The sequence below is a fragment of the Maylandia zebra genome, linkage group LG13, assembly GCF_041146795.1.
Source record: "Maylandia zebra isolate NMK-2024a linkage group LG13, Mzebra_GT3a, whole genome shotgun sequence".
Taxonomy (NCBI): Eukaryota; Metazoa; Chordata; class Actinopteri; order Cichliformes; family Cichlidae; genus Maylandia; species Maylandia zebra.
The window spans coordinates 3,654,586-3,670,285 of record NC_135179.1 but is presented as its reverse complement, the minus strand read 5'-3'; the positions used below and the strand labels follow the sequence as shown (position 1 = coordinate 3,670,285).

General features: G+C 42.3%; 1 long non-coding RNA gene across 2 annotated transcripts; it reads left to right on the top strand.

Annotated features, from left to right (window-relative positions):
* The first annotated feature begins 13,084 nt into the window (after nucleotides 1–13,084).
* Nucleotides 13,085–13,783, top strand: LOC101472804 (uncharacterized). 2 transcript variants are annotated; one of them, XR_013101235.1, is made up of 3 exons: nucleotides 13,094–13,253; nucleotides 13,327–13,532; nucleotides 13,612–13,783. It is a non-coding gene; the product is annotated as an uncharacterized LOC101472804 (long non-coding RNA). The 2 variants fall into 2 exon arrangements; XR_191739.4 differs by having other exon boundaries at nucleotides 13,085–13,532.
* Nucleotides 13,784–15,700: the final 1,917 nt, after the last annotated feature.

Here is a 15,700-nt window from a genome sequence, read left to right as displayed (position 1 = left end):
GCACACTGGGCCTGTTAGCACCAACTGAGCATAGTTTAAACACTGTGTACACAGTGTACCCATCATCTGATGGCTGCTCCCAGCAGACTAATGAGCCATGCCACAAAACTCAAATCATCTCCAACTGGTTTCTTAAACATGACAGTGGGTTCACTGTACTCTAATGCAGTTGTCAGTCATCAGATCTCAGTTCAACAGAGGATGTTTGGGAGGTGGTGGAATGGGAGATTCACATCATGGATGTGACCAACAAATCTGCAGCAACTGTTTGATGTCATCAGGTCAGCATGGGCCTAAATCTCAGAGGATTGTGTGCTCATGCAAGAATTAAGACAGCTAAAGAGGGTAAAAGGTTGTCCAGACCATTGCTAACATGGTGTGATTAATGAAGTGGGCAGTGGAAAAGTGGAGAGACAAACTTTAATCAAGATAATGTTGAGGACAAATGTTTTCAAATGTCTACAAAAGTTTAATTCTAAATCTTTATAAAAATGACATCAACAATCCATTTAACCTGGAGTTTTAATATGATATGATTTATATAAAAGTGAACCAAATGCATTCTCTTGTTTTAAACTTGTTGATTTTAATGGGTTTTTTTTATTTATAAGCTATAATATTACCCTAACCGATGCAGTGGTTTCTTCCTAAATCATCCAGCTCAGCTTCCTATTAATCATCTTTATATCCAACCAAATATCAATTCAGTTCATGTGCTGGTGGAGGAAAATAGCGATGCAGTCTACAGCGGCGATATGAACATTACTGTCATTTTTATAAGAGCACAAGAGTGCAACGGTACAGTGCAAACTGTGTCCAGAACAGAAACAACTTTCTTATTCTGCTAACATCCTCCACAACTTCAGCGCTTTGCAAGCATGCTAATGCATGTTAGCAATAAGCTAGCCAAACTTTCCTTGAAGGATGGCGGGCCTCTTCCTTAGACATAGGGTGAGGAGCTTGGCCATCCAGGAGTGGCTCAGAGTAGAGCCACTACCTGCTCCACATCAAAAGGAGCCAGTTGAGGTGGTTCATGCAACTGATAAGGATGCCTCCTGGGGGGCTCCTGGGTGAGCTGTTCTATGCATGTCCTACTGGGGGGAGGCCCTAGGGCAGATCCAGGACACGCTGGAGAAATTATATCGTTTGGCTGGCCTGAAAACGCTTTGGTGTTCCCTCAGACAAGCTGGAGGAAGTGGCCTGGGAAAGGAGGTCTGGGCTTCTCTGCTTAGACTGCTGCCCCCATGACCAGTTTTAAGAAGTGTTCTGTGTAATGTGTACAACACGTTACTTATTTTGAGTAGTGCCACCAACAGAGATCACAACAAAGACAGGAAATACATGCACAGACATCTGACCAAACAGGATCCAATTAATCTGCATAAATGGGCTGTCTTTGATATGCTGCCTAGCGATGGTTTGAGAATCGATAATGGAATTGGAGTCATTCAGTTCCCATCCCTACTAATATGCTCACTAAAATCATCCCCAACCAATCACAGCACATGGCCCCGCCCCTCCCTGAGCCTGGTTCTGCCAGAGGTTTCTTCCCGTTAAAAGGGAGTTTTTCCTTCCCACTGTCGCCAAAGTGCTTGTTCATAGGGGGTCATATGATAGTTGGGTTTTTCTCTTTATGTATTATTGTAGGGTCTACCTTACAATATGAAGCTCCTTTAGTCAACTGTTCTGATTTGTTGCTGTATAAATAAAACTGAATTGAATTGTTTTATTGTCCCATCTCTATTAGGAATAAGTTCACACACAAAACAGTGCCGGCACGCAGTTGCACAAATAATTTTCACATGCAAAACACAGATAAACTTGTCTTTTCTTTCCTCACCGATGCGTCTCAATTGTGGCGCTTCTGTTACTGAGTTAAAAGAGGATCTTCTTGTTTGTGATCTGCCAAATGAACTGAACATATTAAGGTTTAACCATGGATGCAGTATGCATTTCTATGCTTCAGTGTCACATTAGTGGTGGCAGAAACCCAGCAGAGTGCTTTGCTTTGTGTGCATCAGAAAGACTTCAATCCAAAGACATCATTAGGAGGAAGAATCATAATGACAGTACAATAGAAAGACAGAGAGAAAATGATAGCCGCACAGGGTAAATGGAGAGGAAAAAAGAAAAAAAGAACCAGGCAGAGCAGGGTAACAGAGAACTTACAGAACAAAGAAAAAATGAGACAAGAAGATGAGTGAAGGTGAGAATTCAAATAAGGACTTCCATCTCTAACTTGTTTTTTCCCCGCCTGAGAAGTCTTTGAGTGAACTGAGAGAAAGGGGAAGAAGTCATGTGTTCTGTGAATGATGGAGAGGGCGCCATGATGCAATTTTAGCACTCACTTCCCACACAGCTGGGCCCTTTTGTGCTGTCTGTACAGCTCTGCCTTCCTGTTCCCGCTTCGCATATACACAACAACATGGATGCGTGTGTGTCTTTCATAACTTTAGAACAAGCCGGATCATTATTCAGAGCCATACTTATTGATCAAATGTCCAAAGGCATGGGGATTCGCTTAAGTCATTTTCAGTGGTAAATTATCCTCAGACAACTGGGGGATTAAAACATCAATTCAGGATTTAGATGGACTTTAATTTTATATCAGAGTGACAGGAATTCAGTGACAAGAACTCAGACTACTGTCTTATATTTTAAGCCTATTTGTCATGATGGCATTTTATAGGTCTAACCTTTGTTGTAGAAACGTTAGAGAGAAAAGAACACACAACGACTCTCTGATAAATAACTGCATCAATGGAATTGCAAGCCAGTCTACAAAAAAAAAATCTAAGTTTTTCCAGCATGCATATATACCTTTTTTTTGTTAAGTTCATGTTACTGAAATAGGCTAACTGTAACAAATGTAACATAGTTTTAAAAAAAAAGATTTTCTATGGGTATATTTGAATTCTCGGGCAGCACGGTGGCATGGTGGTCAGCACTGTTGCCTCACAGCAAGAAGGTCCTGAGTTCAATTGGCCATCAGGGTCTTTCTGAGTGGAGTTTTCATGTTCTCCCCGTGTTTGCGTGGGTTCTCCCCGGGTACTCTGGCTTCCTCCCACCATCCAAATACATGCACTTTGTGGGGATAGGTAAATTGAAAAATCTAAATTGCCCATAGGTGTGAATGCAAGTGTGAATGGTTGTCTGTCCCTGTGTGTTAGACTGGCGACCTGTCCAGTGTGTACCTCGCCTCTCGCCCTATGACAGCTGGGATAGGCTCCAGCACCCACCGCGACCCTGAAAAGGATAAGCAGATGGATATATTTGAATTCAACTGAACTGAAAAATTCTTGTTTTTCTTTATACACTTTTTGCAGGTGCACACTTCTTTTTCTAAGACAATGAGCATTCGATGTGATCAGTTTGCTGTATATAAACACACAGTTTTGGCTCGGTGTGAGTAATTATATCAGCACAAACAAACCAAACAATACTATGGCATGGGCATGTACCCGTATGGAGAACTCACTGGGTGGCTGGTTTGTTCCAGAGATTGATGAGGAAGGACACAATAAGCAAAAACATCACTGACTGCACTCAACCAGGCTGATGGTGAATAATCAGCGTGATGGTGATGACACCTTTGTGGGCCAAATATGGGAAACAACAAAGAGAAGTTTTTGGATGGCCAGTCATTGAGTTTAGTGTTTTACAGGTTTGGATGATGTGTTAAAATCTCCCAAACAGCCAGCACCAGTCCAGCATGTGGCATTTCGCTGCATTCACACTCACTCAAGAAATTTGTTTAAAAAAACAAAACAAAAAATGGCAAGCTGACAGCTGAGGATCAGATAAGTTATTAAATAAATAAAAGCATGCATGGTGTATTCAATGAGACTTGGAATTAGTGACCAAAACCCTAAATAAGCTATCTCACAGACTTCTGTAGTATCAGATATAAGAGTAGAGTCGCCCCCTGCTGGCCACTAGAATACAATAACGGTTTAATGGACTTTGGCACTTGAGTCTATGTTGTATATGTGGCTCTGAGACAGCTTTTGAAATGTTGTTAGACATGTGGATGAAGACTTCCACACAGATGCTTTGGTCCACAGTATGCAACATCAATCCATTTACAATGGCAGGTCTCCAGTGCACACAGCAGCATACAACTCTCAACTAAAGCTCAACATAACGAAAGCAAGGAACCAAAATCAGGTCTGAAGGCGTCATCAGTTCAAGGTTTAAGTTTGATGCTGATGCCTGCTCAGCGCCAGCATGTCAGCAGATTTACATTTATCTCAAAGCACTGCAGTCACTACGTATACAAGCAAAAAAACAATGGTTTGGCTTTTCTGTTTTTGTTATAAAAATGGGCTCGATTCAAAATGAACACAAAAATTGACATTAGCTTGAAGCTTCAGTCCAAAGGACCAACGGAAAGTGATTTTCCAGCCGCTGACAGAGAAGATTCCTGTGATTTCAGACACGCCATCTCAGATCTGAGACCTGATGTGAATCCATAAATTACCGGGAACCACGAGGTCAGTGAAGACCACTTCTTCCTGTCATCTTTTAACACTAACACGACACCGTGGCTCACTTTGGTTTGTGAGGTGGAAAAACATGGAGATTGCTTCGAGTATTTCACAGGGACTACTTTCCATATCAAGGAAAATTCTCCCACTGCAGGATTATAGTTTGTAGTTTACAGAACAGAGTGAAAATGTAATGTCCTAGATGAGGGACCCTCATCTGGGACTCTCCTCAGCTCTTACTGGAACAGTGGCGCGGCTGCCCCTCTGTTGGTCTTCCATGGTCTCTTGTGTTCTGGGGGCCTCTGGATGTCTGGAGTTTTGATCTCCTCCATACCTGCTTCACACCCTGGAGGACGGGGCTGTGGCCCCCCCCCCCCCCCCAACACTCCCTAGCAGATCGTTACATGGAGAAACCTTTGGAATACAAGCGCGCTGATCCACACAGGTATGCACACGGGTGTTCACTGCTCGTAGACCCAAATTACACCTTTCTTGGCTGCTACTTCGAAGCACATCTGTCCTGCGTGCTGCACAACAACATTGAATATTTAGTATTTACTGCTGTTTACACTTAGCTAGATTAATGCGATGGTGTTGTGTTTAGTATGTTGCTTTGTTTTTTTTTTTTGTCTTTTTTTGCTTGTTTTCTATTCTTCTCTCAACAGGTGATCCAGGAGATTTTTATTTTTTTTCTCCCCCCCTTTCTCACTGTCCCTCTCCCCTTCTGTTTTTCCTTTCCTTCCTCTTTCTTTCTCCCTTTCCTATCCCTCACTCATGTCTGTCCCGTCTGTAACATCTGAAAATAAAATATAATAAATAATAAAAACAAAGATCGACCAAATGGACCAATACGGCAATGCCACGATGATCCATTTGGCAAAGTAAATCCATTGGGTATCCTTGTTGGTCTTCAGACAACAATTCTGATGGCTAAAGAACCAAATGGGACAGGCGAAAAAAACAAAAAGAAAGAAAAAAAAAAAAGAAAAAGAAAAAAAAGAAAAAGAAAATGTAATGTCCTTACGGAGCAATCGGCTTCGCAGGCAGCAGCCCAACACAAACACATATACAGCATGATGGAAAAGGACTCTGCGAGCCACTGAGGGAAAAAAACATGAGTATACTGGTAACTTTGAGAAAATCAAAGCTTTGACTTAGAAGTCAATTCAATTCAATTTTATTTATACAGCACCAAATCAGAACAGTTGACTAAAGGAGCTTTATACTGTAAGGTCGACCCTTCAATAATACATACAGAGAAAAACCCAACAATCATATCACACCCTATGAGCAAGCACTTTGGCGACAGTGGGAAGGAAAAACTCCCTTTTAACAGGAAGAAACCTCCGGCAGAACCAGGCTCAGGGAGGGGCGGGGCCATGTGCTGTGATTGGTTGGGGTGAGAGAAGGAAGACAGGATACAGACATGCTGTGGAAGAGAGATTAATAGTCAACGTCTAACAGATGCTGAACAACATCCTTGAGATGTCCCACGTACCATAAAGAGATCTCCTGGGGCGACATGAGTTTGTTTCCATTTTTGAGACTGAAACCCCCCAAATTGACAAATCATAGAAAGAACACTGCAATCACTTCTGTTTTTAACAATAAAACACAGAAACAACTTTGAAGACAAGAACAGCTGCTTTGCCTTTTTTACACAGAGCATTAGTATTTACCAAACTGCACCTGCTGCATCACCTGTAATCAGACACGCAGAGATGGATTTCAGCTTTTTTGCCCTCGCTGTGGTTGATGCCAGATTTTGTGTGATTCATAAACTCTGGGAGGTATAATATAAGCAGCCCACACAGGCTATTGTAATTTTTATTCTACAACATTAAAATATATAAAATTTGTTCTGGTTTTGAGCCTTAAATCCATAAAGTTATAATTAAAAATTAGCTGCGGCTTTGTGTATCATTGTTTTCTGCTTCAGGCAACTTACAGCTATTTTTTTCCTGTTAACAAACGATTGTTCTCATGATGACCGGTGCTTCTGAAAGGGATAATAAATTAAAGAAAAAGATGTCACGTCTCACCTCAACCACAGCTGCTAGCACCAAATATGAGCCTGCGGGGTAATTATTTGCACAGTGCCGGATGTTATATTGTAAAACCTTTAAATAAACCAAACATGGTGACTCATTCATATCTTTATACCCCACCGTGTCCTCTGCTCCTCTCGTCTTGCCCTGTCAAGAATTTATTTGCTGCATGTTTGAAACATGATATGGGATTTACAACATGTGCAGAGGAAGTGGAAGTAGGAGGCATGTTTTTATATATACAGAGGCATGATGTCAAAGGCTTAAAGAGAGTGTCACCCAAGGTTTTTAAAGGTACATTTGATACACTAAAAGCCTGTGTCAAAGAATATTTTTCCCCTCAAGTTGTTTCTACAGAGACCAAAGACATAAAATAAGAAAAGGCACTGGCTCTGACGTGGTCCTCTTCAAATGTAACCCACATTTTCAAACAGCAGGAGCAGAAAGATCACTTTATTTATCGGATTTTCAGTGAGTGACTTTGCTCCTGGAGTGTATCCAGCTCACCTCGATCCCTCACACAATAAACTCACTAAATAACTGGGAAAAAAGCCCCACGTCTTTACAAGAAGAATTTCAGGAAACACTTTCTTGCCAGCAGGTGCATGAGGGGATATACTGTTAGCTCGCTAACAAAGCAGAAGGAGCAAAGCGCAGCCTGGCTAAGTTCTCAGGCAACATTGAGAAGGAGGACGCTTTATTTCTGGCCCAGTACATATAAAAGGAATAACAGGAGTAGAAAAAAAAGACGAATCAATCATCCTAACCAGCCGCACCTCATACCTTCATCCACAGATATATTCAGTAGGAAACCATCTAAACATCCATATTACTGCCTGATCCTTTGGCCCATGAATCTTTTTCTACTCCTGTTTAATGACGGGAGCAGTCTAAGCAGACCCAGCAAACATGGTTAACACAGCAGCGTCATCTGTGCTACCAAGCATCATCTCATCCGGGTAACTTTGGGGTCAAACCTGGGTTTTCTGTAGTACGAGGGTGGATCACTTCTCCTTGGTAACTTATGCTGTGACCCTAACCTTCTCCGGACCAGGTGTGATCCAGATTAGAGATCGGCATGTGTGAAATCATTGATCGACCTACTGACCGACCAAGTCTGCAGAAAAATAAAGCCACCATTCCTCGAAGATCCATCGACCTTTGTGCATCCATAGCCGGAGGGTGGGAATGTTTTTTGTTTCCCAAATGAGCGTCAGGAAAAATACAGATTGTTTGAGGCAACTCGGTTCGTTTGTTCTACAAACAGCTTTTTGCACTTGTGCACTTTATATTAGTTGCACGCAGACTACATTTGTATTTATTATTTGCTTACTCTCAGACCATTAAACTCCATCAGTGCAGCAGCATATAAATAAAATCTAAAACTATCTGAACATCCATTTAATGAAATACTTGATTAACACTCGATTAAACTAAAATGAATATAGTAGCTCTTTTCCAGTCTTACTGACCAAAACATTTAAAGCGAGCACACATTCATACAGCACCTTTAACACTAAACTGTAAAGTCCTTTCCTCTCACATCGATGATTCATCTGCAGCTGCTGTGTTACTTGAATTCTTTATTATGTTTAGAACCCCTTCATATTTTTCCAACTATCGTTCCCAATCAGCGACTGGTACAATAAATGTGCACATCACTGTATGATCCTTACAACACATTATTATTGGTCAGATGTTGCCAATGTCACACCTTTCATGTGAACATGCTCATGACTGGATCAGCCGACAGATCGGACCTAGCTCCGGGTGACCACTTACCCACTAAGACACCCTGGGTCTGTTCAGCTTGCTTAGTAGTAGGAATATTTTTCACATTTGTGATGCAGCATGCAAACAGGCCCAGGTCTATTCATATGAATTTATTTTATGCATCAGAAACTGTTCAATAAACAATATTTGCTTTGATATCATGAACACTGAACTTTTGCTGCTTCGCACTTTTGCAGAATATAAGTTGACAACATGAGCAAGAATATTTGACTGACCACAAAGTTGGTTAATTAAAATACTCTTGACATACACAGACCAGTATCACAGGAGCCTGTTTACTGTCATCATCATTGTCACCTGTGTGTAAGCTCAGTAGGATAAGGAGTGGGTAAGAATAATAAGAAATCAGGAGTTCGATAAGCCTTCATGCCAGGCATTTTTTCTGTTGGTGATCATAACAAAAGGGTCTCAAACTATTCGAATAAAATTTTATTTAAATATAAAACAATTCTTGAAGACAAAGCCTTGCAAAGCCCAACAGGATGTTCAGGACACACTGAAAAGTCACTTCCAGCAGTTGTGGACTTGTATTTTTGATGCCGTTACAGCTTCCATGTTGGAACTGTTGTTCAGCCAAGACATCAAGATTACGCTGAAATGTTTGCTTTCTTCAGCTTGATACATGACCGCTTCTGCCGATAAACACAATCGCCTGCGTCTACCTCGAGTTCCCCTGTTAGAAAAGTACCTCACCTAGACATCCAAAATGAAGCATCCCATAGAGATGCCCAAATGGCCTCAGTGAGGGATGGGAAAGAATCACTGCAGACTCTGAACCAATCACCCATCAGTCTCCAACTCCTTTGTTTCCTCACTGATACATGAAACACCGAAGCTACAAAAGGATCTCAGCTTGGAGTTGTTCCCTTTTCATTTTTGGGATAATCGTCCCTATTCCCACAGCACCAAATCACAGCAACAATCGCCTCAAGGTGCTTTACACTGTAAGGTAGAGCCTACAATAACACATACAGAGAAAAACCCACCAATCATATGACCCCCTATGAGCAAGCACTTTGGCGACAGTGGGAAGGAAAAACTCCCTTTTAACAGGAAAACTGGTTAACTGATTCTCAGCCTGGCAGCACCAGACGCAGGGAGGGGCGGGGCCATTTGCTGCGACCAGTTGGGGTGAGAGAAGGAGGACAGGGTAGAAGACATGCTGTGGAAGAGAGACAGAGATTAATTTCTTTAAGCAAAATTAATTTGCAGATGTACGAAGATTTCTGCAAACACAATTAACAAGTTAAATTTAATTACTCTCACATCGATTTCTATTTAAAACTTGGGTATTTAGCCTTTTTATAACAGATAAAGCCTCAGTTAATGAAGTTTATGAGCTGATGACAGAAATATTTGCACAATTTTAAACCCAGGCTGCCCAAACTTGGTCCACCTGGCAACAAACCCGTTTAAAGCAAATCATGAGCAGGTTTTACAAACACACCATACACACAATGGATGTATTAAAGGCTGGAGACAAGCAGGCAAATCTTCCATCTGGACCAGATTACCCCCAAATTCCAACTCCTGCAAATAGCTCTCATCTTCAGACAGAGACGTTAATCCCCAGTGATGCAGAAGCAGGACAGAGTCAGAAGAAATGACTGCATAACAACATGAGTGCAGCTTGAGGAACGCTTCAGGTGTGTAAGTCCCCATCATACTGCTTAAAAATGCAATATTTCCCAATTACGTTCTGTCCACAGAAGAAAGTCGACAGAGGCTGTTGTTCCTGCAGCGATGGCCGCCCAGTAAACGCAGAGTGCCACAACTTTATAAAAGAGTCACTGTTTCATTTGAAATGTACTGGAGTGAAGAAACGCCGCAAGAGAAATCATGTCAGTGGCCTAATAAGCTCTGACTACACTACATCGTCTTGGTAGGAGCTATTTTCTTCTAAGCAACAAGCAGTAAATGATGTGTCCATTCCCTCTGGGTTATGTTTAGCCAATACAAGCAGACACTTACAAACAGCCCTTTAGTTTTAAAGGGGACCAGCTGTTATTCTTTTCCTCATTTCTGTATTTTAATACTTATGATGGTGGATGTTTACTTTATAAATACGTTTGTTGCAAATTATTATAAATGTATATTTCTAATATTGCACTTTTTCCCCATTATCAATACATTTGATTAATGAAAAGAAAATGTAAAAACTGAGGGAAACATCATAGCAGAGGTTTGGGAGAGCTGCAGATGAACAGGAGGTGATGTGAAATGAGGAGGTCTTATACTGTATCCTGGAAGTTCTTGGTGAATCATGTAGGTTATAATGAACTTTGGCTGTAAATTCTCTCATTTGTTTAATGACAATGGCGAGTCAGGACTAGAGAAAAAAACATGCACTCAGTGTGCAAAGTTTCAGGTAACGAGTTCGTTGCTTGCGCAGGGAATCCCTGGGAGTCAAAAGTGCTCTGTGCTCAATGATCTGCAGTTCAAAGCAGCTTGAGGTGACCGTTGTCTGAATGAGCTGGGTGCAGGGCGCTCGTGAAAACTATGTTATTTCTTACACTAACTGCTTGGATCAGACGGTGTCCCAGACAAAGCTTTCGTACAGAACAGCTCAGGATGAGCACGTAGTTACACAACATTTAACCTTCAAGGTAAGGCCCCGATACAGCCTGAGAAACACAGATTTTCCATTTAGGGGATCAAACATGGCAAAGGCTAACATTTCATTTTGTCAGACACATTAGTAACTGTGGTCATAATTGTTATTGGCGTCCGTCCTACTTGCAGTATGTCCCTGGCCCTTACAGCTTAATCACTTTGAGCATGATCTCTCCTCACAATACTGATGCCCCACATTCATACTATATTCTATTTTCTCACAGTACAAATTTTCCTTTCACTGTCCTGATGCATGCTCAATCATTCAGGTAAGTAGATCCTAATGTTTCGTCACTCATCCAGGTGACTTCTTCAGTCTCAGCTGACTTATAAACAGGACATTTGCACAATGACTGAAACCAGCCCACTGAAGGAACAATGGGCTGGGAGGTCAGTTCCTTGATCATTAATATGCAAATTGTCATGACCACTGATCAACAACCACTGATCAAAGCCCACTGCTCTCTCTTACAGAGATTTGGGGAATGGCTGCAATCACAGCATTGTAAGATGGTGACAGATGATCCTTAGGCCCCCTCCTTCATTCAGAGATGGTCTTTCCCTTTTCACATAAATGGCCTCCTTGACTCCGCGCTCAAACCAGCGTTCCTCCCAGTCCAGGATGTGTACATGGTCTTTGGTCAAAAGTTTCAGTCATTATGCAAATGTACTGTTTACAAGGTCAGCTGAGACTGAAGCAGTCATTTGGATGAGTGACAAAACGTTTCTCCCACTGAAAACTGTACGTCCAGAAGAACAGAATCAACTTTTTGGTACTTTCATTTCACTGTTTTGGCAACTTCTTTAATAAACGCACTGACAGTGCTCTGGGCTCTTATCTTCCGATTGTCAGCCAAATGGAAAAAAGACGTTCCTTTAAGCTGTGTAAGCCGGTGAGTGCAGAAGTCCAATCCAGCTGTTTCACCTGAGAGAGCTAGCCAAGGTAAAGCCACACCTTCCAGCTGAGGTCCAGGTCAAAACTAACCTTAACTATTCCACGGTCTAAACTTAAATCTCGTGACCACAGAGCCTTCTCTGTGGCAGGTCCTAGACTCTTAGATCTGCACCAATGCTGGAACATTTTAAATTGTTATGGTCTGGCTTTTAACACACATTGACCAAAACTTTTGGTTTCAACAGCCTTATTTGTCATTTTAGTGTTTTTTATTGACTTATTTTATTTATTTTTCTATATTTTATTGCATCACTGTTGTGCATTTTATTTATTTTAGTTCACATTGCTAAGGACTTTATGCAGCACTGTTGGTAATGTGCTATATAAGTAAACTTGACCTTGACTTGACCTCATACAACCCCCCACCCCCTTTAACAGAAGCTTTAACAGCTAAACTGGCTTTAATGCCAAAATACATGTTTTTGAAGTTCAGACAGAGAGAAACAAAACTGGAGACGTGTCCTCCAAATCGCTCCGTTCTCTCTCTGACCCTCTGAAATGAGTCGTGGGAAAATCTGCTATCACTGAACGCGCCGCACTCTCTCTCTCATGTTCTCTAATTTGCTGCGTGTCTGATGAGATGACAGGAGAGGTGCTTGACAATCACAATAAGGATCCAATTATTTTTGACATTTTTCAAAAACAATGTTGCTGGTCTGTTTCCTCTCAGTGGACTGTTATCAGCTGTCACTCAAGTGGTCATACACCTTTGATAGCCCACCCCCTCAGAAACACAATACAAATTGGATATCAATCACACGCAGCGATGTGTCACTGCTACCTTTGTCACAATAATATAGGAGACATTCTACCTGAAGACACTTCCTTGAATGCCTGCATGCAGTTTTCATGAGAGACCTCTCTGCTGTGTATTTGTTATTTTTGTACAGAGGGAGCGATCGCTTCAGCTACAACATTTACAGCCGTGCATTATTTACACACTCTGACTGGAGGCAGGAGCTGAGTATAAGTCAGCCCTGAATGAAGGCCCACACAGTTGTATCCCTTCCAGCATGCAGATCTGGGTTTTGGCTGCGGCCGACGGGTCACCGGAGTGAGTGCATTAGCATCATTATTCCACCTCTGCAGTCTTTGGGTACTGACAAGCCGTCCGGAGTAAAATGGTTTATTGATAAAATATGTGTGGCTGTCTGCCCGAGTCTTTTGATTTGAATCTGTCATGGTCTACGGTGGGTGGCTGGAGTTTCCATTAGGCTCCTGAACTGACCTGGGATCCGCCCCTGGGCAGGGCCAACTCCAGCTCCTGCACACCTGGAGCCTATTGCAGGCTATCAAGCCAGAGGGATTTAAACCACACATCGATGTTCACTCACTGCCAGTTCGTCATCAACCCATGTTGGTAACAGGTCTTGTGTTTCAAATTCTCGCTGTGATTTATCTTACTAACAAAGACTCTTTTGTACTACAGTTGCTGTACCCACCCTGGCTCACTCCACCTCCGGACTCGGGATACCTAGTGATCATTTTGGAAATCCCTCTGTGCCTCACCTGCCTGCCCTCCTGCCATCACACTCCATCTGGAGCCCCGGATCTCAGGTCAGCCTTTCCACGCCACTCAGCCTCCCCTGGATCTTCATCATCCCCCTCTCAAACACTCCAGGTCCCTAACTGCAAGTAAGAATTGCTGCTCTTATACTGGCCACTTCTGAGCTGCCTTCACTACCCGCCTAACTCCTATATCCTCTCCCCTCAGTGTGACTGTTCCCCACTCAGCTCCGTTCCACTTCTCAGGCCTCGTTCCCTCGCCCTAGCCACGTTCCCCTGGGCACGCCACACCAAGGCTCCACGTCTCGTCATTTTCTGTCTTTGCCACGTTTCCCTTTTTTTCCCCCTTGCACTTAACCGTAATAAACTGTTAAATCATCTACTGTCTCCGCTCTGGGTTTCTGCACCTGAGTCCTATTCAGTACCGGCCATCCGTCGCCGTGACAGAATCAGTACATCTGAACATGCGATGGAGAACTATTATTAACATATTTATAATCCCGGAGAGCTGACACACAACCAGGCCACACTAAATTGGTTTATTGATAAACTATCAGTCCTCTAAATCTGCAGGAGCAGTCAGCCGCGGGAAATGTTTCAGCGTGTGTGTGAACTCCTCTTTCAAATCCATTAAAAATTGTCTGCCTTCCTCAATAGGTGTTGACCTTACACAGGTTAGCCATTTTTATTTGTCAGTTTACAGGTTACTTATTTATTTATTTTCCCTCCTGGGACATTTGCTAAGCTGACTGTGGTTACTATGGTAACAGCAAACGGGTATATTTGAAACATGAAATTACAAAGTTACCAGTTCATGGCTTGACATTATTTTGATCGTCCTCGACTGCATTTCATTTACGTTGACACATTTTTATTAACGAATTAAAGTGTAAACAGATGGATGTAGCCAGCATTGGTTTTGGAGCGAGCCTACCCGAGGGGTGTATTATTTTTTTCCCATCTTCCTTCTCTCACCCCAACTGGTCGTGGCAATTGGCCATCCTTCCCTGAGTCTGGTTCTGCCAGAAGTCTCTTCCTGTTAAAAGGGAGTTTTTCCTTCCCACTGTCGCCAAAGTGCTTGCTCACAGGGGGTCATTTAATTGTCGACTTTGGACACAAAAGAGAGCCACTTTATGACACTGAATATTCTTTTGACTTTCAGCTCGCCGCAGCTTCCTAACCTAATTATTTCTAAGTGCTAAGTTTACAACTAAGGCTTGTTAGCCCTGTATCAAAGCTGCATCCATAAACTGAATACGTTTATGGTAAGCTAATCAGAGGAAAGTAATATAAAAATAATCTCAAGCACAAGCTTCCTGGAATGGCTTTTAGTGCAATGAGTTTTATTATTGGTCAGAAACACACTCAGACAAAAACTGGTTCATCCCAAAGAAAAAACTCCTAAACACAAACTTAACAATGTAGTGTATGCTGCACAGTGCAGTGAGGAATGCCCAGACCTCTACATTGGAGACAGCCAAACAGACCAACGCATGGCACAACATAGAAGAGCCACCTCCACGGGACAAGACTCGGCTGTCCATCTGCATCTAAATGACTAACTACACACTAAAAGTGTGAATCTTTACTTTTCTGCTGTAAATTTTAACACAAGTCTGTGGAGATTTGGTCTGTTTTAGAGAAACTCTCAAACGACCATCAGAGAAACTGTTTGAGGCGCTTTTATCAGCCTCAGAGGTTTCTGCTTGGATTACAACATTAACAAGACAATTTGAGTCCAGCATGGGGAAAATCACTAACAGTCAAAGTGGCTATGTAAAGATGGACACACACTGTCAATAAATTGAATTGGAGAAAAAGTGCAGACTGTGTGGGAGGTAATTATATCAATGATGCTTTATGTCATGTTAACACACACCTGACCTAAGCTGGGCAGGCAGAGACTACACACACCACGAGGGAGAGCGCGACAACGAACAGAGGAAGACACAGACAATTTATACACAGGAGAGTGATTAAGGGAGATGGAGACACATGGGAACACAGCTGAACTAAATCATAACTAATGAGACGGGGGAAGCAAAACTGAACATCACTCCCACAAGACAGGAGTCTGTCAACACACACACACACACACACACACACACACACACACACAGAATAAGACATGTGAACTTGACACTGGGACTGGGGATAAACAGACATGGAGACATGACAGACCGGGAAGACAAAGCGGCAAAAGACAAAGAGATAAACATGGGAACAGGAGGGGAGACACGTGTCGCGACCACAAACGTATTCACGGAGACAGAACACAGAGACACCAGACAGACTCG